The 27,829-nt window shown below is 37.6% G+C and overlaps 1 protein-coding gene across 13 annotated transcripts in view; it reads left to right on the forward strand.

Moving 5' to 3' along the window:
* LOC129118663 (poly(rC)-binding protein 3-like) overlaps positions 1-27,829 on the forward strand; it is a 501,082-nt gene that overhangs the window by 80,003 nt on the left and 393,250 nt on the right. For 12 of the 13 annotated variants that reach the window (XM_077182897.1, XM_077182918.1, XM_077182910.1 and 9 more), the window contains exon 2: positions 25,652-25,789. The gene's annotated coding sequence lies outside the window, so the exon portion shown is untranslated. Of the gene's footprint in view, positions 1-6,482; positions 6,502-25,651; positions 25,790-27,829 lie in introns of those variants that run through there. The other variant, XM_077182903.1, reaches the window with a different exon arrangement.

Consider the following 27,829-nt stretch of genomic DNA (forward strand, 5'->3'; position numbering starts at 1 on the left):
TCCCAGGATTTTGAGGGGTAGAGATACTCATGCAGAACATTCATTTTATCATTGCTCTTCATGGTGTCTTTCAAACCAAAGTCTTTGCTGGTTTAGCTGCTGCATCAGACTAAGAGATTTATGTGGCAGTAGCAATTCTGTGTTGAACTCCTCTACAGCAGACTTCTTTACCAATGTGACTCAGCTATTGTTGCTGTCAATATAAGCTTGATACATGGCATTTCTTATAAATCGTTATTTTCTAAGATTGTATTTCTGTCTTAAGTCAGTATATCACCTCTTGAAGGGAGCGGTTTAGTTATGCACCAGAAGAGAAATACTAAAATCTTTGAAAGGCAGGTTCTTTGCTAAACCAGAATAATGCAGTGCTTTTCCATAAATCTTTAGATGCCACTTAAAACCTGCCTTTTGAAGTAGCCCAGCTGTAGCAGTCTGTTCTCTAGCTAGTGTGACTACAGGCATTTATCCTCTCAGATTTCATGTCTTGGTCACAAACCACTTTATTTTCCACAAGACCAGAAGGCCAGACATTATTCTCACTGTTTTGAATCTAAGATATTTCCCATAGAAAATTATGTACTGACAAAGTCCAGAGAATTATTTTCTTTCTCCCAAGGAGAATTTTTTTCATTCAAGTAAGTAGTATGTCTTCTGGACTTTCAGGTTGGGGTTTTTTTGGCTTACTGTGGGAGGTTTTCAAAGACAGAAGGATGAATTAGACCTCTCTGATTTTCACTGAGATGATATATCCAATGAATAGGCTCCTGAGTTTCCTCTAGGTCTTTGAAAACCTTCCATGTGATTCTTTTCATTTTTTTGTGCATCCATTTCCCTGGTTTTGGTGCTTTTCAATCCTCTATAGAAGCAAGCACTCATGGGAACCTGGAGGAGGTATGTGCTCTACAGTCAACTCCTAATTGCCCTACTGGGTCCATCTCATTACATGTTATGTCTTATTATCCATCTGTATCTTGGCCTTCAAACATTAAACGTGACCTTGGGCTGTGATCCATCTACTAACTAGACAAGATCAGATTTCACTACAGCTTGCACAAGAGATCTTCAAGGGGAATCTAAGGTATCTAAAAAAGGTTTTTAATGATTGGGTAGGTGACCTCAGGGAGCCACAGGATCAAAGAACCTGATATGTGCTATCTCACCGTTTTGTGAAAGAAATAGCTGCATTTTATGCCAGTTCTGACCATTAAATGCTGGATGCCATTTTTTCCAGGAATTGGTTAACAAAGAACATAAGCTTCACCTCTGCACATCAAAGCACTCAAAACCATGTTCAATGAACCCAATTGTCATTCTGTTCCTTCAGGAGAAGTAAAGCCAGTGACTAGGTCTCATAATTGCTCTGGTTTTGGTAATCACAAACTAGTAAAAATTATCTCGTGGTTTCTGGTGAAAGAAAGTTCCTCCATGGGATAAACAGTAGCCCCAAAAACCTTTGTTGATAGCACCATCAACAATTTCTCCTTGGATTTAGCCATATGAAATGCTCACTACATGTAATTGTTCACATAGAATACCTTCATGGTGTTCTAATGAATATATATTTGGCTTCAGGAGACTTAAAAAATGTAAAATTATGAGTTAAGAAAAATTCTGACTTTTTTTATCAAATACCTACTAATGAATAGTAACTCCCTCCTCCAAGTGACATACTAAACAAGATATCACCCCTTTACACAAGTGGCAAGACTGACAGAGCTAGAAAAATGCCTCCATTGTGACTTCTATTTTAAGAATTGTCATTATTTTAAACTTATGAAATATTGCTATATAAAAAAAAAGTTGATAATCTAGGCTAACAACATAAGTGTTAAGACAGTATTTATTGTTATGTATCGATGCATACACAAATGGACACACACATACAGAAAAACACAAACTTGTATAAACACAATAGCTGTCTAAATGAAAAGAAAATGGAGAAATCAATTATAATAATGATAATCAATTATGATTTGAGGAGTAGACCTTGGGAGTTAGGGGGAAAAAAATCACAGATGTGGTGTGCCATGGTTGAAGAGCAACAAAGTGCAATAAAATGATTTTCTTTTCCTCTTGAATCAACTGGCCAAAACATGCTGTTAAGCCACGAACATGACACTCATTAAAAATAATGCTCCAGAAAGAAAGTATTCCCTGTGCTTCTCAGCATAGGTGGTAATAACAGCAGAGGACAAAGGAATGGTGCACTAAGTCTTACAGTAGATGATTCATTAATTTCTCCTGTAGTTCTGCAACACTATAGACTCAGAGTCATACAGAAGAGAGCCATGTGAAGCTCAACTAGATTAGCTGGATTTGTCCATACCTTTCCCGTGGTGGTTAGGTTTCTCAGGTTTCCCACCACGAGAAACCTGCAGAAATCCTCAACATTTTACTACACACTATATTCCTCGTGGATGATATAGTAAAACTGCTTTTTTTTTCTGTGCTTCTTAGACCTTTCTTCACTTAGTTGCCTTTAAAGGTAAGAACTGATTCTGTCAGAAATCATGTATTGTAGGGAACTACAAAATGTGTTAGTGAAGGGGTGGTGGGAAAATTCTGCTTGAAAGGTGAATGAAGCATTCTCTACAGTGGATACTTTGCAGTTGGCTTCTTGAACTCAGCAAAGTAGGGGATGTTCCCAAAATAGCATTTTGAGCTTAACAGATACAACTGGTCCAATTCAGAGGTGACATAAATAGGAGCAGACGGAGGGAGTAAGCAACACTCCCAGTGTTCGTGCTAGAGTTTACAGTGGCATCACTTGAGTAGCAAAGCAATTGGAGAACAGAGCTGAAACAGGCAGGCTGATTTGTGAGAAGAGAAATACAGAGTGCAGGACTGTTTCTGGAGGACAGGCAGATGGGAAAGAATGTATATGTGCTATATAGGCCAGGGACCAATCCTTGAAATGTTTGTGTGTTCAAGGCTGGGTCAGATGAGGTTTTAAGTAACCTGGTCTAGCAGAAGGTGTCCCTTCCCATGACAGTGGGGTCAGAACAAGATGATCTTTAAGGTTCCTTCCAACCCAAACTATTCTGTGATGAGTATCTCCATGGGTTCTTCCAAGTTCATCTTTGTATAAGCAGTGATCTAATCAGTGGCCATTTCCCCACTGATCAAATTTGACTTGTGGGCCAAAGAAGAAGCCTGGCACAAGGATATGAAAACCTGTCTGTGTGTTACCTAGATGAGGCGCTTCTGGTGCCAGTCACTGCTCCCTTTTGGAAATACTGAAAGAGTCTTCCTCTTTTATTGAGGAAGAAAGTCAGATTTTTTTTCTTCTGTTTTCTGGAGCTGAGATCTACAACTGTTTCCAAATTAATGTATGCACATCCCTGGTCGCAATCTGCACCCCTGCTAAGTTTGGTACTTAAAAATTATCTACATGTGAAAAGAAAAAACCCAGTGAATAGCATTTTTTATCATGCTTAAAAATTGCATGGGGAGTGCTTTAATTTGGTGCAGTATTGCTTCTGACAGCCAAAATTAAATCTGCCTGTAGTGGATTGTTGCCTGTTACTGGATAGAAACATTTGTTAGGTCGAGTATGTGCTGCTTCAACAGACAATGAAAAAGATAAACAATTGATTGCAATCAGAAGCCAAAACAAAAACATTGCAATAATGTTGCATATTTGCGTAGTTATCATGAATCTGGGGACAATATAAAAAAATCTCTTTTAATGCATATACAGATGAGAATTAATTTAAGAAAAGGGCCTGGGGAGACAGATACCAAACACTATCAGATTGTGCAGTGACTTTTGACTGCTTTTGTACTGGATATGAAAATCATCCAAGGCCTGGAAAAGCCAAAAGAGGAATCTTTATTTTAAACTTGATATTGAGTGGGCAACTACTTTTGGGTAGACATGTCAGTTTGTTCTCAGATGAGGTCTTGGTGGAGTTCCTACATGAAATTCTGCCTCTCTAATAAAGATTAGAGTTTCTTTCTCCAACATTACTGGCTGGCAGTAACAGTCCAAGGCAAAGCCTTCATGGCACTTACTCCTCTCCAGAACGCTTTGGAAACTGTAACTTCAGTTTCACAGCAATTCCAATATATTCAAGTATATCAATTTCCAAAACAGAGTACAACACCAAGCAACATTTTGTCGTACTGCCCCTAAAACAGATCTGGTGGAAGGAGGAGTGCATGGAAATATTTATATAAATAAATACTTAATCTTTTTCTGTTCATGACCATCTCTGGGCTTAGTACGTAAATATCACTGTATGTTGCTGTGCAATGGAAGTGTTCTGATGAGCTGACCGCTTTCTACCTGTATTCATCAGAAGTAAAGGATATAATTCTGGAAATCTAAACCTGTCCCATCTCAATCCTGTAGGGTTTTTTCCTACTAGTATCAGTATTGAAACTCCCAATGACTTCAGTGGAAGCAGCACTGAGACCTAAATTCCCTAAAATGTTAAATTTAAATGAAACTCCATAAACACTGCTTCACCTCCTCTTGTTCCCAGAATGGAATAATACATAGTTTTCAAAGCCATAGTCTGGAGAATAAATCACAGATTAAGTTTGAGAGGTTTTGGAGAAAGGAATTAGAAGTGTATCGGTGGGAAAACAGTTTAGACAAATTGTTTATGTTGTCTGCCAACAACTGCTTGTTTTTTGTAATTCAGCCTTACTGATGTTGCTAACTTAGAATTAGATATTGTAAAATGACATTACATCTGTTCTGTGGGGGGAGAGGAATGTTGATGTGAGAGCACTTCTTAATGAGGAACAGTTGATATATATGTGGGCAGTTTTATAGTTTTGTCAAACAACATAAAAGTGTTATTCTTGATTTACTAGCAGGAAATAAAATCCAAATTGAAATTAGATTTTTAAATGGCACAAAATTCCAATGTTTTTTATGTCACCACTAAAAAACCCCCACATCCTGTTAAATAGGAAGCCTTAAAGCTGCAGTAGTATATTGAAGGCAAAATCACGGATGTTATTTACTCAAGCAAAACTTTTTTCTGTGTTACTGCCATTGGAAAACGAATAAGTATTATTCATTTTGTCTTTGTTATAAGCTGGTTGCAGTTATTGATAGACACACTGATTTCACCATGTCCTATTAAAGATGACTGTGAGGGGTTCAATTCTGACACCTTTTCTTGCCATACTTCCATCTTGAAATTTCAGTGAGGTTTTATCTCTGTAACAATTCACTTGCAATTTGAGGCAGTATCAGGACATTTATATCAAATCTTAGAAGCATAATCCTGAGCATTCTCGTAGGTCAAATTATGGTTATTGACTTCTGAAATAGAGGTAATAAGTGTTGTTGCTTTTTTTCTGTTTTGAAATTGAATATTTATGACCTAACTCAACTTCTCCTTCTTATTTGATTCATCAATTTCAATGGGAGGCAACAGAAAGGGTTTAACCAGTGGCCACATAATGTTGAAAAGTGGACAATTTCACCTTTATCATAGTTCACATTTTTGCTTCCATATCTGCTGGGTAGTGAGTTTTTTGCACTCAGCTTTCATGGTTCACCATTGCTTGTAGATATAGTCCATTTTTTGAAAGATTTATCTCTCAGGGCTTAGTCTTTATCTCTCACACTTGCTCTTGCTTTCACTAATTATATGACAAAGGAAGGTGATGCAGTCAGTAACCTTTTTAGAAGCAGGTACGTTTGTTTGATATGTTGCTTGTTTCTCTGTGGAAAAGTAAATCTACTTAAATCTACTTCAAAGGAAGAAAAATCCCTCTTTTCCTCTTCCTCATTGATATAGAAGAGAACCTCTTAGTAGAGTGTAAGGTGCTTGGGACAAGATAAATGATGTTTTTATTAAAATTAACCAAGCAAACCATTTTCTGCAGGTTGGGTTGCATTAAAATATGTTTTTCTTCCTAAAATGTAAATGCAGTGGCTCCCTAACCTAGAAATAAAATAATTTTAGCTATTGCTGGCATATTATCAACAGACATAGAAGAGAGTTTGTTTGCCAGCTTGTGAAAAGAATCTGAAACTGAAGTGGGACCTGGTTTATTTTCTGACAAGCAGGAGGTCACTGACTTTAGCATGTAAATCACAAACGCTTCTGAGGATCACCTCTTGTCTTGGAAGAAGGGCTCAGAATGACTGCAAAATTGAGTTACAGTGCAGCATTTAGAATAATCTATCTAAATCACATAATAGGTATTCTTCTCTCCTTGTGCAGCAAAATATACTTAGAAAGAATGAAAGAGAAGCTGCATTTAACCTAACACTGCCCTGCTGTGATATCCCACATCCTGGGACCAAAGGCTAGCCTGTATCCTGGTCTCCTTTCTGTCCCTTAATACAAAGAGGAAGGAAATTAACAATTCCCTGGTGTTTCCCTCTGTTGTAGGAGGAGGAAATAAGCTCAGCCCATGGAAGAAGGGTAGAACTGAATTTGAAGCAAATTTGTTGGCTAAGAGAGTATGGCATGATATGATTTGAGGTGAGCAAAGCAAGAGTTTACACTCCAGGGCATTGAGTGATCTGATGTAAGTATTGGTAACCAAAAAGGTATTTGTAACTGGAATGGAGCAAAATTTTGTGATCTCAAAACAAAGCAAGGTCAGTCAGGCAGAAAAATCTGATCAGAACAATTTACTTATATATCAGACAGTGGTCTGAGTCCAGGCATGATTTCTGATAGCCATGGCCAAGTTAGCCTGTCATCTTGCTCCAGCCTCAGGTTGCCAGAGAAGGGAAGTGCTGAAGAAAAAGCACAGCCAAACAACAGCTGTTTGGCTGGGAGATCTGGGGAACTGTACTACTTTCTCTTCCAAATGCTGCACTCCCAGACAGTGTACCACCACATTATTTCATATGGTCATTTCTTGCTGCATCAAGACTGGATTGAATTGTGCTGGAAACTGTAAAGAACCAGCTCAGAGTCAGGGAAGTAAGAGTGCTCCCACTCAGACTCTTTACTTCATATGTTCCTCTGAAATATGGATGGAGTGAGGGGATTAACCTTATCATGTTTGAAAACATGAAATCCCATAAGAAATGCCAGGATACTGAGTGGCAAACAGGCCAGGATGAGGTAGAATTTTAGATGCTGTAGATTTCTGTATGTATGTGGATAGGATCTGTCCTGAAAAGAGATTAGCTCCTGAAGTTATTCTGGATAAAGGAACCAACCTAATCCATGTATTAAGGCATTAAACTTACGCTGATCAGAATTTTATCACTTTGATAATGCAATTTTGAATACAGAAATCTTTCAACATTCACAATATAGTGTCCTAGTTGAAATATGAAAGTAAAATAGCTAGAAATACTGCACATTAACCATGCATACATTTTCATATGCTAGCATTTCAGGTCTGATAAACTGATTGTGTATGATCTGAATGAACCCATTGTTTTAGAGTAATCAAGCCTGATTATAATTTTCCCTTTTTAGTCTCCTTACAAACAACTCTAAACCCAAACAAAAATAACAATTTTTTTTGTCTTCTGGGGCAACATGCAAATGAACTGCTGACTCATAAGTCCTAGTGTTAGGCACAGATTGCCAGCTTGAGAAAAAATGATGAGAGAATGTAGCATTTTTTAGTTTTTGAATTTTATGGATGCTGGTTGCCAATATGTACACAGGGTTGATGTTAGTGGAAAAGTCGGTATTTTATCCTGTAGGCCTTCCATTTAAAAAATTAGCTTGTGATTAATTGCTGCATGCTTCCATTACTGCAACGTAGATGGATTTTAAAAGCCATTTGACAAAAAAATGCACCTTGGAGTATTTTAAGTGCAGCAGCTGTAGAGCACTCAGTAATTTTATTTTGTGTTTTTTATATTCATAGTGACTGAAAAAAAAATTGACTTAGGATCACAGTATAATAACATCAGTTCTGTTCTACTCCAAAGTTTGATATTCTGTTTGTGTTTAAGAAGCTGACAACCATATCCGAAACTCATTGATAATCTTCTTAAAATAGCTCATCATCTCAATTAAATAGATCATTGACAAACCTTTTCCTCTTTGTCAAATGTATGCCAAATAACAAAATAGGGTCAAAGGTATTTGAAACTGTATTAGAATAATGCTAATCTGGTTTATTTATTCTGAAAAAAATTATTTAAAGAATAATCTGTGATCAATTTAAGTGGATCCTAATTTCAGATTAAATGAGTTGTTCTCTTCATTTGTCTAAAGAGTATATTTATCTATCCTATATTTATATAGAATATGGGATATAGTATATTTTTTTATTCTATCACTGACTCATAATTTCATTTTTTTACAAGTGAGAAGAACATCTTAAAGCAGTGCATGCATTCAATGAACATTAATTATTCTATCAATTCTAAGGTTTTCTGTCCTAGATTTTAAAAAAATCTTGCAAAATCCATTGTCCCACACACCAATCTTTCATGGTCATCCACATAACTCAACATTTGCTACTCCTACATTAAATCTCACCAGATTAACATTGTTATTCAAGTGTGTGGAGTTGGATAGCTCTCCTTTTTTTTTTTCTTTGTATTTAAAATCCAGATAATCTGCTGGATATTCTTGTTCCAGTTCCTTGGCCTATTCAAACATACCAGAAAACAGAAATGTATCCCTTCTATGATGAAACCAAGGCACCCAAAGAATATCTTTGCTGAAGTTCACAATTGACTGTCACAAATGAAAACAAATTGATAAATTACAGTTTGCAAATGACTACAATAGGAAATTAAGTGGTTTGAAATAAAGCAAATTTCAGTACTTTTTAGACAATTGCTTACAACCATCTGCAAAAAAAACCCTTTCTTTTTCATTGAATATACAGATTTTATATTAACAGAATTGAATCCTTTCAAGAATCAGCACTTGATCACAAGAGAATGAAATGATACTTTACAATGGATCTGATAAATGAGACATTTATATATGAACAGGCACATTGATTGACCTCTCATTTTTTAAGGACTTTCAAAAAGCAAACCAGAAAGAAGTTTAATTCTTTGCTATTTATTTTGGGAAGCAAGTGGTTGAGGCATGTGCTTTAAGTGACTCAAATCTGGATATTTGAATTTCTTATCAATATTTTGACAGAATGATTGTAATGCACAGTGTTAAAATCAGTTAAAATGTTGGGCCAGGACGTCTGTGAACATAGAAAGTCGTGTATCATCCTAATTTGATTTTGGTATTTCACTGCAAGAAAAAAAAAAAAAACAAAAAAAAACAGCAGTGAAATCTGGACCTCTCAGAAACAGATTATATTTTAAGTAACAATTTTAGTGGCCAATCTTTCATGTTAGCAATATGTAAAAACAAAGGAAATTTTGATATCAGTACTTCTGTCCTGCACTAGTTCAATGAAACATTTAGAATAGGAAACTATGGCTGAAATTAAACCAGTTGACATTCTTACTTTGTTATGGCTGTCCTGTCCTGCACCCTTCTTGCTGTGGCTGAGCAACTTAGCTACCCATAGCTACCTGTGAGTTTGTGTGACAGGGAAAATGAACCAACCAGAGCTCTGCTGTGATGGGACAGCATTGCAGCATCATGTTCTGATCTGTTTGCTACCAACAAAATGCATGCGAGCTCATCTTTCACTTTTAAATGAGTCAGGTTTCCCTTGGAGCCTTTCAGTTAGAAGAAAGAAATAAACACTTAGCAAAGGTTACTGATAAAAATCTACACTTTTACTACTTTTTTATTATTTTTATTTTTAATAGGAAAATGTGCAAGCTCCCTTCTAGCAAAAAGATGTAAATTGTGGATTTTAGGAAACAAATCCTGCTGCACAGCAGGTTTAGACAGGCTGCTACTGTCAGGGCCTTAAGGCATTCTGTGGCTTCCCTGTGGTAAGCCATGGTTCTCATTTGTAAAGCCAGGAGAATTCCCACTGTTGCTGTAATCATATGCATGATCCTTCTTCCATCTCATTGCTTCAAGCATCAGTTAAAAAAAGAAAATAGGGCAAATGGTGGTTGTCATGTAGTCAGCTATCCAAGAGCTTAGAACTTCATTTATTTTGTGGGATTTAATTTTGTCCTCAGGAGAAGAATTAAGCTTTTTAGTGGAAATCTTAAAAAAAAATACAACTAAAAGAAAGGAAAGAGAAAAAAAAGTCAAAAACAAACAATTAAAAAAAAACGCAGAGAAAAAAACAAACAACAAAAACAACAACACCAAAACATGTCCTGATTCAGACATGGCAGTGAAGACATCAGAAATAACTTTTTTTTAGTTTAAAATGAGAATCATTTTTCCCATTTACTTCTGTTTTCCAAATATGTAAAATCCTTTCAGAAAAGGCCTGAGTCCATCCCATGAGCCTTGTCGTATAATCTCTGTGTTCTGTCACTTCTGCACTTGGTGACATCCTGTCCAGTGTTTGATTCTGCAGCTTTCCTATTAACAGCACTTGATGGACTAGTTTTAGCATGTCTTTTTGATTTGCTTTATTCTTTTGATACTCAGAAAATATAAATCAGTGTGTTTCACAGGTCAGTTATGTTTTGTGGGTAAAAGTACTTTGGTGTCTTTCAAGCCTTCCCTTTGAAAATTTCATTTTATATTCCCTCCTTCCTGTACTGTGAAAAAGGCTAAGTTTCTGTTCCCTACTTATCTTCTCTGGGTCTTTCATGATCCTGTAAACCTCAATCTCCCCTCTTTCTGTCGTCTGTCTTTTCATTGTTGAAAAGTTCTGGTCTGCTGCTTCTTGCCCTCTGTGGAAAATGCTTCCGAAATTTCATTGTTCCTGCTGTCCTCCCATCTAGAAGCAGGGAAAATTCTAGATTGGAAGGAGCCTCTGGAGGTCATCTGAACACACCTATAGCTGACAGCAGGGGTTTGGATGAAGTTATCCATTGGCCCAGCAAAAAAAATCTTGAATTACTTCCACTAAGAGACATTCCACAACTTCTCTAGACAACCTGTTTCAATGTATGGTTGTTCTCACAGCAAAGAACTTTTTCCTGTAGTCTGATGAAATTGCCTTTTGAAGCAACTGATGCTCATTGCTTCTTTTCCTCTTGCTGTGTCCTTGTGAAAAGAGTATCTCCATTTTCTCTATAACCCTTCTCTAGATATTGGGAGAATGTAATTAGACTGCCCCTTCCCTTCCAGTTGAGTAAGCTGAATTCCTTTCACTTTTCAATGGGCATCAGATTGGGGGCCCTTCACTGAACCTTCTCCAGTTCTTCAATGTCTCTTTGGAAGTGGGAGTCCAGAACAGGATGCAATATTCCAAGTGTGACCCAACAAATACCAAACAAAGCAGTGACAAACTTTCATCTGCTGGGTTTACTTTGGCTGCTGCAGTCAAGGCCCCAGGTTGGTTTCATTGATGCACAGCTCAGCCAGTCAGTCCTTGGACTGCTACTCAGGATTATTCAGTCACAGATGCAGGATCCTATAAATATGTTTGTTAAATATGATTCAATTCCTGTTGGCCCAGTCTTTCAACTTGTTGAGATCCCTGTTTGCTGTAGTGTATAATATATACCTTGTCATCTCTTGCTCTGCTTTTTTCTCACAGAATGTGGAGCAGAACTCTATGAATCAGTGGAGGCATAGAGCCATGCTATTTTCTTACATTAGCATAGTAACAACAACAAATAATAGCAACAATAATATTAATATCAATATTAATAATATTACAGAATTATTTTGTTATAATTTTATATTATCCTTATTATTAATATTATTCTTAGTTTATTGTTTCTTCATTATTAGTTGATAAAAATCTGTTTTCTGTTTTGTTTTCTGTTCCTTTACAGGTTATCAATACTGATCTATTTGCTTTTTTGATCAACACTGAAACTAACTAGACATTTTCACTAAAATGTCCATGCTGATTTTGAGATCTGTTTCATCAACAGTGATAGCTGGTTCAAACCTGGCAGAGTATTTGTAGAGTAAAAAGGGCATTTTCTTCTCTGTACACATTAATTTGAATTTATTGACACTGAATATCACCTATTATTTTATTGCCTAGTTTTTCAGCTACCTTCAAAAAAAGAAAACTGCAATATGATAAGATTGAATGTGAAATGGTGCTGTTAAAGAAAACCAGTGGTTTTGATAACACAAGAAACAGAAGTCATCAAAAGAAGTTGCAAAATTTTCAGAACATACAGAAATACGCTAATTTCTACAGTATTTTAGCTGCTGAAAATATGTATGGTTTCAATGCTTATTTTAAAAATATATTTTAAAGTGATGTATCAAGACTGAATAAGGATAAAACAGTCCAGGTTCACAAAGTCCCAAACACAATGGTTACATAATTTCTTTAGTTGACTGATTCTTAATTGTTTTATCACCAGGAATATATGTTGTTACCTATTATCAAAGACAGAGTACCGAACTATATGTTGTGACCAAGTGCAGCCATTTCACATTATACTTCTGAGGAAACCTTCATCAACTGCCCAGTCCATCTTAGATTGAAGTTTCCTGAATAAATCTTTTGTGTATACTTCCTTCTGTTTCTAAAGGTGGCCAGAGGAAAAAAAATGTTTTTCTTGACTGTAGAACATGGCCCTAGAAACCTGATGCATACAATATATCCTGTTTTAGAGGAATTAATTATGAAGAAGTTAATTGTAAATAGTCAAAGGAATGTGCAAAGAAATGCATTGGAAAGATTCATAACCAGCTGCTCCTGTAAAAGTGCTTGTGAGTGTAGTAGTGATCAGGCTGTGTATGAGGAGCAAGCTTTTCAAACTCACTGAAGTTTGAGATGAATACTAGATATTGGCATAAATTTGAAGATAAACCCTTGGTAGAGTACACAGACTGTATTTCTGAAAAGTATATAGTAAAATATATAATAATGAGTAGTAATGACTAGTAAAATATATAATAATGAGTAGTAATGATGTTATGACTTTATGTTTCATTTTTGGGATGTTACACCTAGGAGATTGCACCTTGTATCTCCATTTTTTGTTTCTGCACAGCACAACTCCATTTTAAAATTCCCTTATCTTCTCACAGACACAGTTCTCCTTGTTTGCCGCATATTTCTTACTTATCCTTTGGCATGCTTTCCTCTAAGAAGGACTTCAATTCTAAAATGTTTGTTGCTGTAATTTCTGACAAGGTGTCATATTTTCTTCTTTCATTAGCAAATAATTGGGAGTACACTCTTGGTTGGTTGTGGCAAATAATTCTGGAATGTAGAATGAAGAGTTCCTCTAGTTTTGGGTTTGCTTGTTTTTCTGCTTCTAGGGGAGAGGGTGGATGAGATCAAGAACTTTAAACTTCTACTGTCACTGAATTATGAGATCCTGCCCTCCTTCCACCCAACAGCTTTATTTCTTAGCCTGTATTTTCCCTGGTGTTACCACAAGTGTTTCTGGAAGGAGCCAGCCTGGGTTACACCCACAAAGGCAGCAATGTTAGCTGAGAGATCCAGGGCTACATTTGGTAGCAGCATCTGTTCATGCCAGCTTAAAGTGTTGACACTTTAGCTTAAACAGGCTTTATTTGCTAATATTTGCAACATCAACGAACAGCTTTTACATTTCCAAATGGCTGTATAAATGGGTAATCACACATATCTACATCACAGCTAATCCCTTGAAGGGACTGACTATAAAAGTTTTTTTTTTTTTTAAATTTTGCCTTTGACAGAAAAATTTAAAAAAAATGTGGTTTTAACAGAAGACCCTGTAAGACCCAAAAAAGTAGCATGTAATAGGTTAATTTATTATTTTTGCCCATTAAATTGCTTGGATGTTGCTCATTGAGCTACTTGGTAGTGTAGAAGTCAACTTCTCACTAAATAAAATGGTGTCAGTAATCCTTGTTAACTGAAGAGATGGCCTGTAACTGCACATTTTAGTTAATTTTAGCAACTATTCAGACAAATTCTCACCTCCTCCCCTTCACAGATATGTTCTAATTCCCTAGGAAGAAGGCATAAAAAAGCCTGAAAATGATGTTTCCAATTAGTGTGGCTTTCTCATATTTAAATTCTGTGTGGCTCTGCCAGATAATTGAATAAAATGTGCTACATTCTTTTGATCTTTGTTGAGATGATGTAGCCTGTTAAATATTGTTTCCTTATACCGTTCATGTTGACATAGATTGCATTGTGCTACTTATAGCTTCTTTGGCACAGTTCTGGAATCAAGTGTTCAGCAATGATTAATGACCAAGGATACACAGACCTACTGTTGAGTCTAAGAGCTCTCTAATCTCTGCTCCTGTTCCTTCCTTCAACTCCAGCATTAGCTATGGGGTTTCTGTGAGCACAGCAGTTCTGGTGTCTCGTCATCCAGCTTGTACTGCCAGCAGTTAGCATAGCATAGAGCTAATGATCATTAAATTCTCAGTTTTCTTAATTCTTGCTTATTATTGCATCTTTGATGCCCTTTCTCACTCTTGCAATTTTTTATTTAGTGTTTAATAGAGAAAAGGCTTTTAAACCTGTGCTAGACCCTTTTTTTTTAGTCCTTGCACACTGAAGAATCATTTAATATCCTTTGATATGTTATGCCAATTAAGTGATATGTGTATTAACATAAATATTTAATTGTTAAAAGAGAGATCACTTTGGCCTAAAGCTTTAATTAAATTAGATGCTTTTCAGATGATTGTCAAGATTAAACAGTCCATTATGAACATTTGCCACTGCAGGAGATTTCTGCTTATTGAAAGACAAAAGGGTAATTTCATCTAGTATTGCTGTAAACTGTACAGGTCCTTCATACTGATAAGGGAATTCTCCCTCTTTTAACCTTGATATGTACTGTAGTAATGAGTTTATGAATCTTTAAATTCAGGTACATCATTAAAGTGGGGATATGATATTAGCACTGCCAAGTAAATTAAAAGGATGAAAATTTATAACAGCTAGAGATGAGAGTCAATACCAATTTGTCAATAATTACCATTGCTTTTAAAAAGCAAAACTAACACAATAAAAGAAGGCAGCTATGGATCTTTATTGCATACTAACTGGAGTTTGATTAATTCCAATGACAGACTTCACATGGCAAACTGGAGTTTTAAGGAAGCTAATTTTCCTTGACACTGGGCTGCTGAGGCACCTAAACTTTCACTCCCACAAAATATGCTTGTGTTAATGTGGAATCCAACTGTTTCGTTATCAACCCAAAATATTTCTGGTTTGGGGCAAAATGTTCCCGTATTGCAGTTTTGCCTAATTATGTGAACATCTTCCACAGATCAGAATCCTGTTTTCTTGATATGCTGTGGACTGTAGTCATGCATATATCTCACACTGAAAACACGTCACAGCAGTTTCCTTCAAAATATAGTACAGCTATGCATAATGCATGACAAGACTAGAGAGATGTGAATCAAATGTTTTAATGTCCTAGTTTTCCAGATATTATTATCTATTCACTGTGTTTTTAAAGGAGCACTGATTAAGAATCATCTCAGCTGCGACAAGCCATAAAGCCAAGCACAACATTCAGTGAGAACCTGAAAAAAACTCTATCTGAACAAGTTTTAATATTCCACTCATTATTGGGGAACCTTGTTCTTATTTTGCCAGGAGTGGAGGACTGCATCAATAGACTCCCAGTTGCTGGCAACATTTTGTCACCAAAGGTCATAGAGCAAAGACATTCAAAGCACATACCTTTCCACTTTGTTTCTGACACACCTGTCCTTACTCAAATGGTTAGTATTTGCTGTTTTGAATTTGTTGACCAGGTCTTCAAAAGTGCAGATGCAAAATTTCAGCCATCCTTTCTGACTTGGGACATGCTGTAAAGTAACTGAGTGCCTGGTTTGACTTGAATTCATATCTGTCCCCTTGGTCTGCAAAGATCCAAATGTCAGAAAAGCTGTTTGAATGTAATATGTACAGCTCAGCTTCACATCTGAGTGCAATCCTGTTGTGGGACTGCACATTCTCAGGCCAGCTGTTTATTCACTTACACAATATCAGACTACTGGAGTCTACCTGAAATTTTATGCTAAATGCAGTTCTTACATGGACTTCAGCTTATGGGCAGTCCAGCCGCACCCTGAGTTTCTCATTGTCTGGGGTAAACAGCAGGAAATAGTCAACGGTGTGACTGATGCTAAGGTTATGTCTCTTCAAGTAAGGGAAGTCATATCTAGAGTAGAATGGAGGTGAAAATCAAGCACCTTGCTACTTCTGCAGGACTGCTGAGAAGCATTCCCTCATTAATGTGAGAAGCTCTTCTCATCTTGCTGTAGGGCAAGTGCTTGCTTAAGCAGGCAGGAGGGTTTTCTCTTGTTCCTTGTTGTCTGTCCAAGATAATGAAGGAGGAGCTTTTAGGGTCCCAGTCATGTAACAAGTCTAAAATGAATTATTTTAAGTACTTGGATAATTCTATTGTCATTATGTTTTCTTTAATAAAAACTATTTACCAAGAAGTGTATTTATTGTGTGTATTTACTGAGTCATAAGCAAAATTAATTTGATAATTTCTGTGTATTTATAGTTGATGGTAGCTGGAAATTAAAAAAGTAGTTTAAAACTGCTTTCTGTGCTTGGAATGATGGAGAACTGATTCTGTTTTATTAAAGAATTTTAAGCATCATTAAAGCAGTAGGCTAGAGAGGGTGCTGTTTGCCTGAGTGCTTTACTAGCCACTGGAAGGGAGGTGATAAATTTGCATTGAAATATAATTTGAAAACCTAATACATAGAATGAGTTCTTACTGGGTTATGGATGTTCATTGATCTCTTTTCTTGCAGTATTTCTTTACTCTACTGGAGAGAGTAAAAGGAGAAAAGGACTGATGGGAGTGTAGGAACATGTGGGTCACTATGAGGAGCAGGTTGAGAAAGTGGGAAGAAATCAGACCAGTGAGAGGAAATGCAAATATTTACTCACAAATATGTTGTTGGTACAGATAGGAGAGAAAGCGCTGGAGGACACTGCAGTAAGAGGTGCCTACAAAATTGTCTTGGTTTGAAAAGACAGATGTCTGCTAAGGAAGTCAGGAGCCTCCCCTGAACTGGAAACTGTAAACCCCCTCCCTCCAAATTGTTATAAATTTGAGTATAAGCAGGACTCTCAGGCAAAGATATGGGAGCAGTTATAACAGTTCCTTATAAGGGAAGAAAATAAAACATAAAATAAACAATGCAGTAATACAAAACAACACGGACAGAGTCAGAACACAACCTGATATCCTGTTGGTCAGGGTGTTGGTAGCAGTCCAATTGGAATTGTGGCTGCAGTCCTCCTGCAGTGTCAGGTATGGCTCTGTTGGAGCAGTGATCATGTAGAAGGGTGTAGTCTTCCTCTGAAGATCCAGTAGAAAAGGCAGCTATTCCTCTAGGAATCCAGTAGAAAGGCTGTTCTGGTGTCCCAAAATCTCAGATTATATCCAGTTAGGAATGCTTGGCTCCTCCTTCTGGGCAGAGCATCCTACAATGGGATGATGGTATTTTGTCAGTCATGCAGTAACACTCGATTGCCCATTAACAGCAGATGTCTCCCCGGAGGGAGGATTGGTTTGTGGAAGAGATAAAGAAAACTGCCCAATTAATAGAAGATAACTGCCACACCTCTAACAGATGGCAAATAGAATGCACATGGCCTTCTAGTACAAAAATAAGGGAGCAGACTCATCTAGTGAGGAGGCATTAGGAAAAAGAGGCAATTCTTTATTCCTTGTTTCTCATTGGTAAAGATGGGCTTTGCAGCCATGTCTCTGTCCTCGCCGAGTGGTGTGGCTGGACCTGAGGCAGAATTGACAAGAGCAAGAGGGCCAAGGAAAACCCTTCCAGCTTCCCTTCCTCCTGCTGCCCTTGTCCATGCCTGCCCTTATCAGTGGGAGTAAAGCTGAAAGGCAGGGCATGTCCCCTCACTGGAGGAGGTGAACCTTACATATCAGCAGCAGCATTGTAGGACTGGTTTTGTCAGAGAAATTGCGCAGTGGGAACTGAGCTGGGCAAGACCAGCCCACAGTAGTCATTGAATGTAACTTCAGACAAGACCACATGTGACAGCCTGTGGAGAAGATTCCCCCAGGCCACTAAAAATGCCATTAACTTGGACATCTCCTTTACAGATGACCTCAGCTGTTAGAGGCAATACCAATCTTCAAAGACCATGCCTGACCATAGCATGTGAAAGGCTGCATGGACCTGAAGTAGAATTGCTTTTGATGCCTTCTGCCAGTGAAGGGGGAGGCACAGTGCACAGTCTTTATGTGCCACTTTTGCTTTCCCTCTGCACTCCTCCCCAGGATGCTGACACTCAGCAAAGCACCATGAGGGTTAGAGGTGCAGATTCAGTGACCTGCCATTACTGGCTCCAAACTGAGTGAAAATGCACCTACCCAGGGAATACTCTGCATAGGAATGGCTCATGCCCTTCTTTCTTACACCATATTGTCCTGGGGCTGTACAGAGCGTCATGAGCACAAATGCACTGCTTTTAGCTCAAGGCAGAATCTAATTCTAACTGTCCTGCACTGTATAATCATGAAATGTGGGGAAAATATAGTGCTTCTTGTGTTCAAAATTCAAGTTAGAACTTCAGTCAGCTGAAACAAGTGACTTCTTTGAGAATGAGCTTGTGATCCTAAAGCAGTCTTAACCACACAGAGAATTGGAATAACCCAAGTAAAGCAAAAAACACAACTCTTCAGAGAGATGATATTTGGTATTTACAACCATTATTCCTGCAATGTAGTTTAGCTTTGTGAATACAGTTTTTGCAAATAACTGTAAAATCCTTCTTTGTTTGCAAATTTGGAAGTCAGATGAAAGTTCAGCCTTAAGCAAATTTCTTCATGGCTGTGTGGTAAAAAATGTCTGGTAGCCTATAGATGTGCAATAAAGAAGCTCAGGCAGAAGACTGACCTGCACTGAGAGCATTTGTGTTTGTTTCTAGTTACCTCTCTCCTTGCCCTGTGATTTAGTATTATGTGGGTGAGATATTTGTACTAGTACACAGGAAACCCTTGAACATGGAAAATAGTACTTACTAAAATAGATAGCATTCCCAAGGGGGAAACAGCAAAATTACATGAGATTCATAGAATAAGGAATAACTAAAATTGCCCAATTATTTAAACTGAGGTATTTTTCTATCAATATAATATCTTGCTGAGCTTGTGGAGCATAATTTAGAGTAGGCCTTTTGCCTGCAGATCACAATATAAATATTTTATATGATCTCCTACACTATTACAATAATAGAGGTAGTGTTATTTAATCCACTCCTGGCAAAGCAGATGCTTGCCAGAATGCATAAAGCACTCAAGGACCTGGTTTTGTTATCATGGAAACTGATTGGTAGAATGATTTATCTAAAGTTTGATTCCTCATTGTGGAAGTGGATTTGATTGTGCCTGTGAGACACAATTTAAGGTTGTGTTGAAGCCTCATGAAAAAAAAAGTGTTTGTGATGGAAATATTTACAATATGAGGATGAAAAAACTTCTCAAATGTAAGCAGGTAAAGCAAGAGCCATGTCTGGGTTGGGAGGAGGGCTGGGAGAGACTGCATTTCTGCAAATTATTTGATTTAGACTTAATAGAAATTGTTACCACAAAAAGTGAATTTGAATACACCTCTTAAAAACCAGTTTCAAACAAAGAAACTACAAGCCACAGCAGAGAGCATGCAAGTGCTGCTATATCTTCGTAGAGGTCTCATAAAGTGGGTTGCAAGTCAGCAGGGGTGGAGAAGTTCAAAGTTTAATAAAACTTTTCCTAAAAACACAACCTTTGGAGTGTAATTTAATGCCTCTCTTGACAGTCATTGTTTCTCTTATTTTTTATCGCAACATATGTTTCAGTTTTGGTATCTGATTTTCCCTGACTAAAGTCCTTGGGCCTGAGGTGGGTATTTGGGTGCCGCAGGACTTAGGGTAGGTGGTCCAAATACTTCTCTACCTTTTCTATAAAGTGGATGGGAGATGAGTATTGATGGTTAATCACCATAATTTTGCACACTCAAGCAGGCTTTAGAAATCAGAATGCTAAAATCCTATGGGAAACATTTAAAGCTATGTCCTTTCCCCCACGGGATTGTGCCTAAAGCTGATATGCATTGGGAATGATGAAAAGATGACCATTGTTTTGTACATTTGTATGTGACATACTATGTTATTGAGTACCTCCTCTGTCTGTTTATGCTTTCTTTTTCATGCTTACTGTAGCTTTTATTGATGTGTTTGATAACATGGCATCAGCTGCAAGGCAGAAATGTTTACTCTGTCAGGGTTTTTTTTAAAACTGTTCAATGTAGATTAAAAAACTTCAGCAGCCCCTGGATGGATAGGCTTAAGCTGAAAATTTACATGTGAGTAACAAATATTATAGTGCAAATGAGCCAGACACAGAAAAGGAAATTCATAATAAGGGACTGCTCTGGCAGTATTAATCTGCCTCATGTAGATTGTGTGATGAATCATCCCATGTCACCACAAGGACTGCTGCTGCTGCTGAGCTCTGCCAGCAAGTGGGACAATAAAAAGTGTGTATGGAAGAGTTGAGGGGAGGGCACACACAAGGTAAGAGGAAAGGGACAAAAAAAGAACAGCTATTTAAAACTGGACATGTCAAGCCTGGCCAATAGCTCATGTTATATATAATTCAGCCAATTCATTGGGTAAATCATTTCATATGCTCCACAAAATGCAATTTGCTTCCATGGCCAAGCATGACAAAGCTTTCACAGAATTGCAGTTGGCAAAGAGCTCTTCTAGGATAGCTAATTCAGGGCCTGTGAGATTGCTGAGGCATCTTGTCAGAACATTAAATAATCACACAATGTCATGAGGGAATATCTAATTAAGGGTCCAATTTCTCAAGGGTCTGAGTACCTGTTACAATGTGCCGAGAACCCTTAATTCCCACTGACAAGAGCAGCAGCTTAGGGTGTTCCCAGCAGGCGTTTAATAGGATTGTGGCCTTACTTCATTTGGCTGGGATAAGTCCAGGCCAGTCAGGTGAAGCAACAGTAATGAAACAAGACAAGATAATGACACATAGGGTTACATTCCAGCAGGAATGTTATTACTTGCAGATGACGAAACATACTCAGGTGTGAAGTCCCTGTGAAATACAGGAAAACATATAAGGATGCATTCTTAGGGGTTAAATTTGTGCCTTTGAGAAAGATCTGTCTGTATTCATCCCATGCAAAAAGAGCTGTAAAAGGCAACTCTTTAGCACCCCAGACCATTATCCTGTATGAACAAATGACAGATTTCCCATCCATGGTTTGGTTTCCAAGAACTTACAACCACATGAGGATTGTCTGCCTTACAAAGGCAAGCAGATTTTCATCCAGTGTTTGGGAAGCAGAAAGCTTGGGTAGGGGAAATATGGGTGCTGAATTTCCCTGAGCAGCATTCTTGGTGTGACCCAAGAGATAGAACAAAATTTGAGGTAGAGAGGTGAAGCCTTACCAGTAAGATTTTCCCTCCTTCTTGTATACCTGCAGTTATATAAAGGAGAAGAATGTTAGACGCAGCAGAAGAGAATAAGCATTGAATTTTGGCTTATTCTCAGAGATGAAAGTAGAAATAGCATTCTTTTCTTTGTCCTGAAGGACTGTTACAAAAGGGGCTAAATGAGTAGGGAGCATGGCATTATGTTAAGCACTTTTGTGAGAGTGAAAAGTTAAAATTAATCTTTGTGTTGTCAGGCTCTTAAGTGAGGAATGATGCATTAGACAACCTGATTTTATTTGATTTGTTGGGAAACCAGAGCTGCAGTGTTGTTTCTTGAACAGTTACAGGCTTCAGTTAAAGAGAGAGGCAAAGTGCACACATCACTCTGATCACTCTGGAGTAGATCAGCATAAGCATTTTCTATATCATGAGTAATGTTTACTGGAAGAAATCAAATTACTGTTACACAGACCATCTGTTTTCTTTGCATGCAATCATGTAAGTGTTTTAGGACAAACCATCCTTTTCAATCAGTTGTAAATCTCTTATGGCAAGGCACTGTTTTCTGTAATAAAATCTATTTTTATGATAAATGTGAGAGTTTTAAATACTGGTTTCTCCTGCATAAATATAGTGTACATATTGTTCATAACATAAAAAGTAGGGGTGTACAACATTAGTTATTATCTGTCAAGAACTTAATTTTAGGGCTTTTTGCATAGCCATTTTTGGATATCTGTTGGATCTGCAACTCACTGGTGTTCAACTATTATAGCAAATAACATAATGAGTAATACTGTCCATTTATAGCCCAAGAAGTTGATTCCTATATAAATTTAGTAAATGGAGTATAATAGGGCCTCTATTTTGTAGCATAACTGCTATGATAAAAGTGATCACTGTGGAAGATGACGGTCTTTTGTCTAGATTCTTACCCTTGGAAATACTGAGAAAAACAAGGCATGGCTTATTAAAAAATGAGCCTGTGGAATGGCCTAATGACATTAAAGAGACTTGAATTTATGTTCCAAGAAGCAGTCAACAATAGAGTGTGATATTTACTTCATGTTTAAAGGCAGCTCATTCACAGACATAATTGTCCCATTCATTTTAGTGGGTGCTGAATTGAGCCTACTATTTTATTTTTTTATCACTGTCAGCTGTCAACTTCCCTGATTCATGTATTGTCTTTGGGTGCTCTTGAATTCAGAGGAAGCTGAAGGTCTGCCTGTTTAGCAAAGTTTCCTCTGATTTCAAAAGCAGCTGGGTGATTGCTTTGCCAGAATTTGCTCTGTATTGCATAAAATGACCCTGAAATAAAAGAAAGAAACAAGAACTGTAAGTAACACAATTGGAAATTCCCTCAGCAGGTTGGCTGTCCTCCTCAATGAGGTTGGCAAGCCTGAATTTCATTTGTTCAGACACTTTCAAATCAATGCTATTTTGTCTGAATAATTAAGCTGCTTACTCAGGCTTGAAAAGTGTATGGTGCTAAATTCTTGCGCTTTTTTGGGTAAACATGAAGAGGCAAAGAGGGAGAAACAGATGGACCATGCACCTGGAAAAATTATAGTGCCTACAGTCTGGTGCCATCCCATGGTACAGTGGAAGTTTTCTGCTCAGGGAAATATCAGATGAAATCAAGGGCCCTGTAAGTCCTGTTGTGAAGGCTGGACTCAAAATCTCCATGTCCTGTGTATTACCACTTACTTTCAGTGAAAGGGAAAAAGCAGAAGAGGGTGAATGGCTTACAGAATCATACAGGTAATGGAGAGTGAAAGAGAAAATAAATCTGTATTTGTAGCAGTCTAGTAATTTGTTTGCATTTTTTTGTTGTTCAAATTCAGTATTCTTTCTTTGAGAAAATTATTAAGATGAGATAAAATTTTACTTTTTATTCCCTCTGGCTTTTCTTCTTATGTTTGCCCTTCTTTCATTCACAGGGAAGAAAATTGCAGGGAAATTAAATAATGTCATTGAATCACAGCAATTTGTTTGTTAGAATAGACTTCTGGAGGGTGCTGGAGGGTATCATCAATGTCCTAGTCCAAGCAAGAAAAAATTAGATAACATCACTCACAGCCTTGTTCTGTTGAATTTGGAGTATCCACAAGGATGGAGATTTGCCAGCCTCTCCCAACAACCTATTTCTCAGACTGCCTTTTGTTCCCCTAGAAGCTCGTCTGGTTGTTTCTCATGTTCCTCACCAGTTTCAAATCCAGCTGAGGTCTGGCTTCCCCAGTTTCCTCCAAGCAGTCCAGAACAAGGAAGTTCTGCATTGTTCCCAAGTAGCCCTCCCAACCTCTTCATCCTGTGCTGTCCATCTGCTGTGCCTGCATGACATCCCAAATGGCAACCTGGGAGGTCCCAGTGCACTGGAGGAGCTGTTTTCAGCAAGCAGCTTCCTCTTCTGGGCCCCTTTTGCTGTCTTGGGCTTCAGGAGACACACTTCAGTTGGAGCTGTCAAAAAAGTTGATGCAAATATTTGTTTTATATTTTTCATGTCATTCTTCCTACTCCCACCTTCATATTCCCAAATCTTTTTCAGCAAGCTAGATAACATAAGGTGAAAGATATCAAAACAATCTATTTCCACAAGGGATTTTTTTTAGCATGATTTTTCATTTGCATGTAAGTAAAATTACTACAGTATTTTGACTTTTTAAATCTTATTTTTGTTGGGTTTTTTTGACCAGAACTTTGGAACAGTTACCACATGAGTTCTTCAGTAGCTTCAGTAGAATAGACAATATATTTTCCAGCTGTATGGTCTGTTTTTATCCAAGAAAGATATTTTGATGTATTTACAATTGTCAAAGAAGACACTGGCCTAGCTCTAAGAACAGTAAATGCAAACACTACTGCTTGCAAATTATCACATTTTTTCTATCAAGAAACAATTCAGCAAAATTACTTAATTTGCTTAGTGGTAAAGACTGTGGCAGACTATGAATTACTGTTGTCATAGCTACACTGTATTTTGATACAGTACATTTGTTCATTGAAATGATAATAAAATAATTTGCTGTACAGCAAGTATGATACATATCTTAAATTACAATGAATTACTTATTGTAATGAATATCTTAAAATATAAATACAGAGCTTCTGACTCCGTGTTTAAGTGCAGTAAGTAGAGAATACTACTGTTTATTTTGGGAATTTCCGGTGTCTGCAGTGCTGATTACACTGAAGTGGGAATCAATGACAATGTGCCATATAGGAGACTTTATTTATAGTAGCTTTATACCTGATCTAAAGTGAGACAATAGATTTTGATACCCATGACCTTTAATAGAAAACTCTCTGAAGAGAAGTTTCCAATTTTACCTCCAAAGTAACCCCTAGTGAAAGTCCTTTGTATTTTAGACTTTGTGAGGCAATTAAATACTGACCTATTCTTGGTTCCTTTCTCCCTCAGTTGCTTCTGTATCTTGGCTATTCAGTTGACAAAACAGAAAAAATATTCAGGGGAGCTCTACAAAGCTAGACATTTGCCCATTTCTGCTTTTTAGAATGTTCTTAAGTGCAGCATGTTTGGGGTTTGCATGTTTGCTTTTCTTTCCTTGACCTATTGAGGTCCAGTGGTTGTAGAGGATATGATCTGTGCATGCGTTCCAAAGTCTCCTCTTCCACCACTTTACCAGGTGTATTTTTGAAGGAAATGGAGCAGGAAAGTGACATAGTTGATGATTAGGTTTGGTTTTGAACTGGTGTCCCTCAGCTCACTTGGTGGTACAGGGAGGAAAAGCGGGCAACAGAAATGCTTGGTCACAATTTTGAAATATATTTAGGTCTGAGCAGTTCATCCTTGAAGAGGAAAAGTCTATAGGTATTAAAAAAAAAGCCGTAATACCAGTGAATAATCTTCATTCTGGACATTCTGCAGTGAAAAACAGTAGAAAAAATAGCTTAGAGAAACTACAGGGAAGAGAATATGTGTAGAATGGTGAGATTGAATTAATATTTCAGAACAGATCATTGTAGTATCTGAACAGTGACATAGAAACTAAAAGTAAATGCATCTAACTAAATGTATCTATTTGAAATGTGATGTGTTAACCAGTAGAATTAATTAAATTACTGAAAACTCTCCTTACACATATCATTTCTCTACAACTAAAAAAAGCAGCATAAAAAATTTGGGCTCTTACTAAACAGTAATTCCTCCAGGCTGCTTATTTTTAAATCAACTCGGGGTTTTTATTCCTCAGTATTGGCTACTATTGAAGGCAGGAGGTAAGAATTACCTGACTTACAGAAATTATTGTTCCAGTGCCTTCATTCTCCACATTTGGTCTCTTTATCCTCTCCGTGACAGGTAACTATCTTACACCCAGAGCAAGAAAAGCAAATTCACGTGGCTGTCCCATATCTCTAAGGAACCTGATGCATGAGTGGACTAGAGAAGAGACAGAGAGAAAAACTCCCAAGACCTACAGATCATCTGGCTGGCAGGGTGAGTAAATGTCCTGTCATCTCAGTCATGTGTTGTCAGCTACACAAGGAGTGAGCCTGCTTTCAGCATTGCCTCACGAATTATTTATCCAGTAATTGCTGGGAAAAAGAGGATCAAAATGTGTCGTGTTTCCAGGACTCTGATATTGGTGCCTCACATGGGTTCAGAAGTACTAAGCCAAACACCTCCTATATTTTCAGTTTAAGCACTGAATGTGGATTTAAGAGCCAGTTCTATATATGGAGGAGGGGGTTAATGTGTGCTGTGCAGTTAAAGCCATTTTCAAATATAGTAGGTGAAACAGAAATATCTATTACTGAATCAGTCCAAACTCTTCATGATTCATAAAAAGATCCAAAAAAGAAAAGAAAGGAGGAAAACTCATTTTCCCAGTGCCAACTGTACTTAAATTGCTATGGATGTGGACCTGTGCTCCTGTTTCTCATAAGTAACTTCTTGCTTACAAAACACAATAAAAACAAACAAAAAAATTTCCTAGCAGAGAAGCAAACATGCAGTACCCTTATGTAATAGTCAGAACCTGATTAAATGATCCCCTTTTCTTTCTGGCTTTGCCTGTTCCAAAAGGTGGTAGAAGCAGAGACTGTAGCAGGTTCTGGAACATTTCCTCCAGTTCACAGCAGTGAGTCAGAGGTTCTGTCAAGTACCAACAACCAATTTAAGGGAATCAAGATCCACATGTACAGAGGATGACTTATTTTTCAAAAGGATGATGCAAATAGAAATAGACAAACACGGAAAAAAATATGACCCGAAGATTACCTCAGAGTTCCCTGTCTGATGGTTTGTGTCTCCACAAAAGACATAATAAAAATGTTGCCCTCCTCCACTGGAGTAGCTGATGCTTCCCCTCTGTATTTGGTCATTCACATTTCTGCACCCTAAACACTGAGCAGGCCCCATGTGCTCTGGTCCCCTCTGCTGGGGTGAAAAATATGAGTACAGCAAACCCATCTTCCCTGCAACCCAGGCCCAGTCTAAATTTGTTCTTAGAAAGGAAAAAAAGCAGCTGAATTACAGTTTTGTCTGTGTGAAGATCCACCCTGGCTAGGAACCATAAGACAATTTACCAAAGCCTACAACATGATAAAACAAAATAAAAGGCACTCCAGGGTTTTTCCTTCAACTCCAACTGCTCTCTTATAGGGGAAGCAAAACCTAGCAGTACAACAGCACCTTTACAATTCATATTAGGTGATGTGTTCAGTATATTGGGCTGTTTTTCTTGCCATATAAGCAATATTCTGACTTTGGTGATAGTCTGCATTTTCTGACTCCACATTCTTTGAGGGCATCTGTCTAAATGCAAAGGTTGTCTGAACTTTGCCTTATGTTCCAGTTAGAAGAAGGAGAATTTTGCTATTTTTGGTATTTTTGTTGTGCTTTGGGTTACCTTGTTTTTAGCAAGTACTCCTCTGAGTGTGCTAGAAGATGACTTTGGTGCACAGAATTTTCACAGAAATGAGGTAATTCCCTTGGCCATTCTGAACCCAACAGCAACAACCAGCCCTGCTCTCTGTTTCTGGGCTCTGAAATCCATAGGAAAAGGTGCTCAGATGCTGATGAGACATTTTTCTGCTCTAGCAGCTGTTTCTTGCCTCCTTGTGGAAAAGGCAGCGGAGCAGATACAGCCTGGGGGCACAGGTTTGTCCATACTTTACAAATAACAGTGTCTTCTTCCACAATGTTATTACACTCTCTTGTTTTAATACAGTAAGTATGTATTTTAATACATCTTTTAAGTAACCACTTATTTGCCCCTTAATTTTCTTCTTTATTTTATATCATATCTGTGCAATAGAGGTGGGTTTGATGTGTTTTGACACAGTGATGTGTCAAAATGACACAAATGAGGGCTAGTGTGACTGAGAGCAGTAAAGGCGTTCAGTAAGATGTCAGCATAGCTGAAGATTAAAGTTAATGTATTTTTTGACTTGTTAAACCATTTCTATTTGCATTGCTTTTGCAGTTCACACATAAAATCAGTCTCGAATTCAAATCTTGTTGAAGCTTCATGAA

This window comes from Agelaius phoeniceus, chromosome 1, assembly GCF_051311805.1.
Source record: "Agelaius phoeniceus isolate bAgePho1 chromosome 1, bAgePho1.hap1, whole genome shotgun sequence".
In the NCBI taxonomy this organism is placed as follows: Eukaryota; Metazoa; Chordata; class Aves; order Passeriformes; family Icteridae; genus Agelaius; species Agelaius phoeniceus.